Raw genomic sequence first — 8,180 nt, forward strand, 5'->3', positions numbered from 1 at the left:
CACATGGGTGGTCTCTGTCCTATGATGCCCATCTGGGGTCAGGCTGGGGCACGTAAGCCCCAAGGAAGAGTGGTGAGGAACAGCAGTCTTGACTAAGATGCTAGCCAGGAGGAAGCGGTGGAGCGGGTTTCATTGCACAAACTCAAACATCTTCTAATTGAATGCCCGACACCCTTGTCCTTAAAAGTCCTTCTCCTTAGCTTTACCCCATTGCCTCAAGCCTCTCTTTCTCTGCATGGATGCTGGAGCCAGACAGCCTGGGTTCAATTCCTGGCTAAGACCACTTTCTAGTTGGGTGACTTCGAGCAAGACACTTCATCTCTCTGAGCCTCAGTTTCCTAACCTGTAAAATGGGGATAATAATAGTATGTGTGGCAAAGGGTTTTGTGAGGGTTAAGTGGATATACATGAAGTGCTTAGAATGGGACCTGGCCCAAAGTCTCCATGACATAAATAAACATGAGGCGTAATCTCTTCTCAGCTCCTCCTCACTCCCCAACCCCTCTCACCTTCTCAGGATAGCCACCTCCCCCTGCCGCCCTGGCTTCCCTGACCCACCAGCTCTCACATGCCCTCTGATTAGTTATTTCCCCAAATCTGCCTCCTCCTTGAGAGGAGGTCTGCAGCCAGCTATCAGGGCTGAGTTTGCTTCCATGACATTTGGAAGCAGAGCCTGGCCAACAGCACCTGGTGGGGGGATCCAGAGGCAGAGACCCTGGGAGGCGATGCTCCAGAAAGAGAACTCATACAGCAGAGGCTGAAGCAGCACGAGCTCAGGCTTTGCCACCAGCTGGTCAGGGCTCAGCTCCTGACTCTTGCACTTACCATCTCTGTGACCTACGGGCAAGTGATTTCTCCTCTGTGATGGTTATTTTAACTATAAACACCAACCTTTTAGGGTGGTCTTAGGATCTAAAGGGAATACATGTAGAAAGAACACAACTCAGAGCCTGACCCAAGGAAGGAGATCCAAATGTGCAGTGAGAAGGGGTGGAGGAAGCCCTCTGGGTGTGAAAATACTGAATTACTTCCCAAATCCTCTTCCCCCAGAATGTCTCCAGGCCTCTCCTCCAGGACCCCTGGGTCTCCCATGATCCAGCAACCAGAGGGTTTTGTGTGGCCCAGCAGGCCCTGTCCACCTGGCTGGCCAACACCGTTACTTCTCCTGGATCCCCTAAGCCTCTGGCACCAGGGACTCCCCCAGGTTAGGAGAGTGGGAACCAGATGCTGAGGGTCTGATGGCTCAGAAGATAGCCCTTCCCTCCTGGGCCTCAGTTTTCCCATCTGTAAAATGTGTGGGGTACAGTTGGATCCGAAGCTCTCTCCGGCACAGCAAGATTCCGAGAATCCAGCCCTCAGCCACAAGTCATTGAGTGAATCTCCCAGTTTCTGAAGAAGTGTTAATCTTCTTCCTCTGAAGTTGAATTCCAAGCAGGCAGGCCTGACTCTCGGTCATGGCTGTCATTCCTGAATTAATGACAGGAAGGAGGCCCTGAGTCCACTGCAGAAGAGGGAAATTGGGTGTGAGGGAAAGGCCCAAAGGCAGGATAGTGGGGACAGCCAGAGCAGAGTGAGGAGGCTTTGTTGTGTCTCCTGCCTGTGATCCTGGTGGCCCTAACAGCTGAATGTACCACCCCTGCTATCTGCTGTGCCAGCACTTTCTACGCGTTTACCCCCACAATAGCCCCATTCAGTAGGTGAGGAAATTGAGGTACAGAGAGAGTTAAGTGACACACTGAAGGTCACGCAGCTAGTGTAGGACAGAGTTGGGAATGGGAACCCCAATGTCTGATTGCACCCTGCTCTCCACTGCCTCCTCACAGGGCAGAGTACGCACTTCCCAAACAGCCCTAGGAAGCTGGGATTATGTCCCCAGCTGCTTCCTCTCATGCTCTCACCTGTCTCATTTCTCCCTGCTTCCTACACAAGCATCCCTCTGGACTCCGTCCCAGCTTTGCTTTGTAGCTGAATCCCAGGCTAGTGATGAGTTGGAGGTGCTCCTTTTCCTATTTCATACACTGGACCTCTTACTGTGAAAGTCAGACATGAGCCCCAGGGAGACCCTCATGGCCATCATGATGAGAGCGCACAGGCTTTGGAGCCAGATGGCCTGGGTTATAATTCCACTCTGACATTTCCTTGCTGTGTGACATTGGGCAAGTAACTTAACCTCTCCGAGCCTTGTTTTCTCTTCTGTAAATGCGGTGTACTTCTCCCGACCTCACAGGGTCGTGTGTATCTGTAGAGTCACCACTTTTCTTTAAAACGTGTCCTGGATCCCCCACCATCTCTTGCGTGCATGGTTGCAGTGGCCTCTTCCATCCTCACCTCCCACAGTCTGTTTTTCCCCAGCAGCCAGAGGGGATCTGGTTAAAACCTAAGTCAGATCGCATCCCTCCTCTGCTTAACATCCTCCCATGGCTCCCTACCTCCCTCAGCTGGAAAGCTAAAGTCCTCACTGCAGCCGACCCAGCCTTCTGTGGTCTTCCTCTGTGACATGTACTCTGTCGCTCACTCAGCTCCGGCCACACTGGCCTCCTTGCTGATTCTCAAACACCCCAGGCACAGTCCTGCCTTGGGGCCTTTGCACTGCCTGCATGCTCTTCCTGGCTCAGAGATATGCATGGCTAAGTCCCCCACTTCCTTCATTTAGAGAGGCCCCCTCCCCCACACACTTGATTTTCCTTCAATGTACTTCTTTCGATCTATATTATATTGCATATTTATTCTGTTTATTGTCTCCTTCCCCTACTAGAATGTAAGTGCTACAGGTTGTATCTACTGCTGGAGCGAAGGAGATGCTCAGCAGCTACTTGGTGAGTGAGTGAATGAATGACGGGGTACGAATGAATGCATGGGATCTGGGAATAAATGGTACTGGATTGTCGCCACTGTCATCATTATTATTTTTTCTCTCAATGCTTCTGCTGCCCAAACCTCAGGCAGACGCTGGTTTGAGGACCAAAAGAGCCCCTCATGAGTGGTAACCTCACTCTGACCCCAAGTGTTCCTTATCTCTGGAGTGGCATCAGCTTGAATCTCTTGCCGCCTCTTCAGATTCCTGGGATGTCATGTGACACTGCAGCCCAGAGGCACACAGTATCCCCAGGGAAGGCCCTGGAAGTTAATAGCCTCATTAAGTCTAGCCATGATGGATGGGTGGCTTCACTCAGCTGGAACCCACAAACATGGTGGCAGGGGACTTTGAATGACTTGTGGCCAGGGTTCCTCTCAGGGGCTTGCCCTCTTCCTCCAAAGAAGATTTGGTAGAGATTTTTTTAGTACCCAGAAACAGCTCAAAAGGGTGCTTGGAACTAAAGGTCCTGGATTCAAATCCTAACTCTATAACCATTGGTGAGTTACTTCAAGCAAATATCTGCCCCCAAACTAAGAGAGAAACCAAGAGGAATGAATCAAGAGCCCAGCTGGCCTCAGGGGCAGGACCGACAGCTAGCAAAGAGTAAGAAAATGCCTCAAGACTGGGTGTGACTCAGGTCTCTCGCTGAACCAGAACTTGTTGACCACCTGTTGTGTGTTGTGACTGGGCACAAGATAATCGTGGTCCCTACCCTGACAGAGCTGACATTCCAGTGGGGCAGACAGACAATTAATAAGAAATACAAGTAAAAAATTGTTTGTCAGATGATAAATGCTGAGGAAAATATAAAGCAGGGACGGGGATGAGGTGCTAGGGAGTGAGGTCTGCACCTTTCCATGGTCACGGAGGAGATGATTTTTGAATGAGGACCTAAAGGAGAGAGCAGAGGAGGAACCACACACACAGCCGGAGGACGGGGCTCCAAGCCCAAGGCACAGCAGGTACAAAGGCCCTGTGGTTGAAATAAGGAGGAGGCCAGTGTGAAGAGAGGGAAGGTCACCAGGGACTGATCACATGGGACCTTGTTGGCCTTGTGAGATATTTGGGTTTTATCTAGAGTGTCCCAGGAGCCATGGGAGGGTCTAAGCAGGGAAATGATGATGTCTGATTTCTGACTGCCATAGAAAGGTAGGTTACAGAGAGTGAGGTTGAGGCAGGGAGACCAGTGAGGAGGGTGCTGCTGCTGTCCAGGCAAATGATGCCGACAGCTGGACAGTGCAGGGGAGGGCGCAGTGGGGTGCTGAGGAGTGTACAGTTGATCCAGCAGTGTGAAGAGAAAAGTTAGCCAGGGCCTGAGGAGTTAGCAAGGGCTTCCTGGGGGAGGTGACCTATTACTGGTCTGAGAGAGTCAAGGGAATTTAGGGAGGTGGGGAAGAGGGCCTTCCAAGGAAGAGGCCATGTGGTAAAAGAAGGGTGGAAAGACCTGGTTTTCTAGGGGACCTAAAACAGAGGCTGAGATTCATGGGCATGGGAGATGAGTCAGATAAAGCACTGGTCACACTTCAGGGGGATTCCTCATTCATTCATTCATTCATTCATCCATCCATTCATCCATTTATTCATTCAAGCGAGGTCCTTTGGGAGCCAAAGAAGGTTGTAGGGCGGGAGAGAAGAGTGATGTGATTATTTCACAGATTATTGGAGTTGAGTTGGCCCTTAGAAAGGGTCAAACCTCAGTGGAGAAGCTGAGGTCCAGAGCAGGCAAGGACTTGTCCCTGATCACATAGTGGCCACATGACTCTCCCCCAGAGCTTTGGGAAGAGGAATTTAGTGGGGTTGAGGACAAAGTTGAAGGAGTTAGAGGCTACAAAGAGGAGATTTTGGGAGATTGCAGTCTGCTTGGCAAGAACCAATGACTCATACTGTCCCTTTGGACATGGCCTGGGGTCCCATGATGCTAATCCCTCTGCTCCATCCCCACCCTGAATCTGTTGACTTGTGGCTTGGGTCCACTCAGCACTGTGGCTGCTATGTCTGTAATTCTGGCACTCTCTGCTACGGTTCTAATGGTCTGTGGTCAGAACCCAGTGCGGTGTGGTCCCATAATGAATACTCTGTGGTCTGAATCTACTATCCTGGGGCTGGTGAGACTAACATTCTGAGGCTACAGGATTTCAATCTTATGTGCCTTCTTGGGCTGTTATCCAGTTCCCAAATAAAAGTCTTGCTGGCTGGTGCCAAGGGCAGAACTTGGATACGATACCAGTTCCCACGTCGATCCTGGGTGAACCTTCCTAGCCACCTGAAATGTCAGGTGGATGCTCCCATGATGCCAACGGGGTGGTGGAGCCCCCGTGGTCGCACAGCTGGTCCGAACCCAGGAGGGCCCCACGCTGGTCTGCCTCTCAGTGCAGGGCACCTTGGCTGTCCAGCCTGTGGGGACGGCCACATGGCAGAAAACAAGGTGGAAGGGCACAGAGACCAGCAGCGCCGGAAGTTGTGCTGTATTCCTGCTGCTCATCATGCCACATTTGCTGTATTTAATCACACCCACCCACACGCACGCATGAAGACCACAACAGAGGCGTCTGTTGAGAAACAGCAGAGTGGGTACAAGTATGGGCTTGAAGCCAGCCTGCTGGGGTTCAGGCTCAGATCCCTGTGACCTTGGCCCTTTGCTCTGCTCCTTGAGCCTTGGTCTCCACATTCGTAACGTGAGGCTAATTTTAGTCATCACTTCATGGGGTGACAGAGAGGGTTAATGTGTACAAAGCCTGGGAATAGTGTCTACTGCAGAATCACACTTAATAAAAGTTATTTAATCCCCATTTTTCAGAGGAAAACCTGCAATCTGAAAGCCAATGCCCGACACAGAAGACAGGTCTTGTTCACAGAGCCCTTGCAGGTCCCAGACTTGCATTACTTCCTGAAGCTGTCACAACCCCCAGTGCCTGGGTGACATTTATCTACTTTATGAAAGTACCTGGCATAGGGGGGGTCCCTGGCCAAGCCACTGCCCCTGTGAGACATGGGAGCCATAATTATAACATTTCTGTCCCTTCTGCTCAAGTGCCCCACAATTTAATCTGCATACTCATTAATGGTGCCTGCCCAGGCATTTTGCACCTAATTATTGCACTATGAAGGCAGTGCCAGGAATATTAACAGGCGTGCCACCTGTTTCCTGGCACGTGGCCTGTTGGTGCACCTGTCCGACAGCCACCCTGGCCCATGCTGAAAATGCTCGGTGGCATTTTCTTTCTTGGCTCAGAAATATCTTGGAACCATCAGATGGATGAGCTGTTTCCCCCAGCAGGGTTTGTGCCTCCCACGGAGCTGCATGCTGACTCTTGGCCTCGGAAGGGATGAGGGGTTCTGGAGAAGGTAGAGGGACTGGGTTGTGTTGAAAATCCCTCCTCTGCCACTAGGAAGCTGTGTGATGCTGGAGCCATTACTTTCTATCTCTGAACAACAGTGTCTCAAATTCATGACAGGGTAGCAATGAGGCAGTGATTCTAGTCAACTAGCTTAGTTGGGTAAAATCCAGCAATGTTCTCATTCAGTATTTAGTTGTTTTAAGCTCCCCAGGTGATGTCACCTGTGTTAAGGTGAGGCTTGATGCCTATAGAGCCCTGAGCTCCATGCCTGGCACATAGCAGGTGCCCAATAAAGGCTGTATCGCTTTTGGGAACACATGCACAGCCCTTACCAGTTTGCAGGACATTTTCACCTCCATTGTCTCCATAGAGCAGCCTAATGATGATCGGAGTTCTTAATCATTACCTTCATTTTACCAACAGGGAAACTGAGGCCCAGAGTGGCATCTGAATCAAGGCCTTTTTGACCCCAGAGCTCATGCTGCTACCTCAGAGAAAGGTACATCAGCCATTTTGCAAACATTTAACCCTGGCAGAGGGAGGTAGCTGGACCTTAAAGACACCAGATTCCTCCCACCTCCTCTGCCTCTACCCCCAGTCCAGTGACCATGTTCTCCAGCCTTGGAGAACATGCCCCCACCCCCACAGTCTTCCTCCAGGAGCCAGAGAATGGTGTTAAACCACAGATCAGACCACATCCTTCTTCTGCTGCACGTGCTGCAATGGCTCTGCTCCCCTCAGAGGAAAAGCCAGAGTCCTTAGGAAGCCCTGCTTTACATCCCCCACTCCCTCCGCTCATCCTTCCTCCTCCTTGGACACCCAGGCCTGCTCCGCTCCATCCCGGCTGAAGCATCGCTCCCCAGCCCCCTCGCCCACCATGGCTTCCTCCCACTTTTCAGCCTTTCATCAAATGTTACCTTCTCGTGGAGGACTTTTATGACCCCCGTGTTTATTTTTAGTTTATTTTTCAAGACTTTATTTACTTCTAAACGGCACGCATAACATAAGTATACCCCTGAAGCATTTTAAGGGGAAATCTCAGACTTTTTGTGTTTCACCTGTATCTCCAGCAGATGGACTTAATCTTAAATACAATTACAATAATAGCATCAACTCAAGTGAATTAGCTATAATTCCTTCATATCATCTCATACCCAATCCTTGTACGGTTTCCCCCTCTTGTCTCCCGCGAAAAGTCTTTTCGCACTTCTTTATTCAAATCGGGATCTAGCTAAGGTCCTCGTGTTGCATTTGGTTGATGGGTCTCCGAAGTCTCTTTTAATCTATAACAATCTCTTCTTTTTTGTTTTCACTCTAATTATTTGTTGGCAGATAAGGTTTTTTTTTTTTTGAACACAGAAAGATAATTTAATGTTTTAAAATGTTTGCTGAACTAATTTGGGCGGAGCCTGTGGAATGGCCCCGTGGTGTCATTTAATACGTTCTTCTGTCTCCCTGTACTTTCTGTCCACTGGTGTGTGGGTCTAAAGCTGGATTTGATTCAGGTCCAATTTCGTAGGCACGAATACATCACGAGTGGTGCTGCAGGCTCCTTTCCACATCCTATCAGGCGGCACATATGCCAGAATGTTACACTTTTGGCGATGCAAGGATCCATCCAGGGATTCGAGTGCCGTCTGCCTGATCCCTCCATCTCTTGGTCCTTTTCAACCCTCCGTTGATGGCCAATCCCAGATCCTTCATGTCATTATGACTGCTAAAAGGTGGTTTTCTAATTCCACTATTTCCTCTGCACTTATTTGCTGTGGTTTTTCTGTAAAGACCGACTTTCCCTTATTAGATTCCCCTAAAATACTATTCAGACAGGATAGATGCTTCATTGTTTACTTTCATTTTCTGTTTACAGAATAAGGAGGTGGTGCCTTACCTACCTCCAAAGGGACCCGTGAGATTGTTTTTGAGAATTATGAACACATGGATTTTTATAGTTTTATAGTCATTATTATTTTTTGATGTTCGAATTG

Source organism: Pteropus vampyrus, unplaced genomic scaffold, assembly GCF_000151845.1.
Source record: "Pteropus vampyrus isolate Shadow unplaced genomic scaffold, Pvam_2.0 Scaffold35, whole genome shotgun sequence".
NCBI classification, from domain to species: domain Eukaryota; kingdom Metazoa; phylum Chordata; class Mammalia; order Chiroptera; family Pteropodidae; genus Pteropus; species Pteropus vampyrus.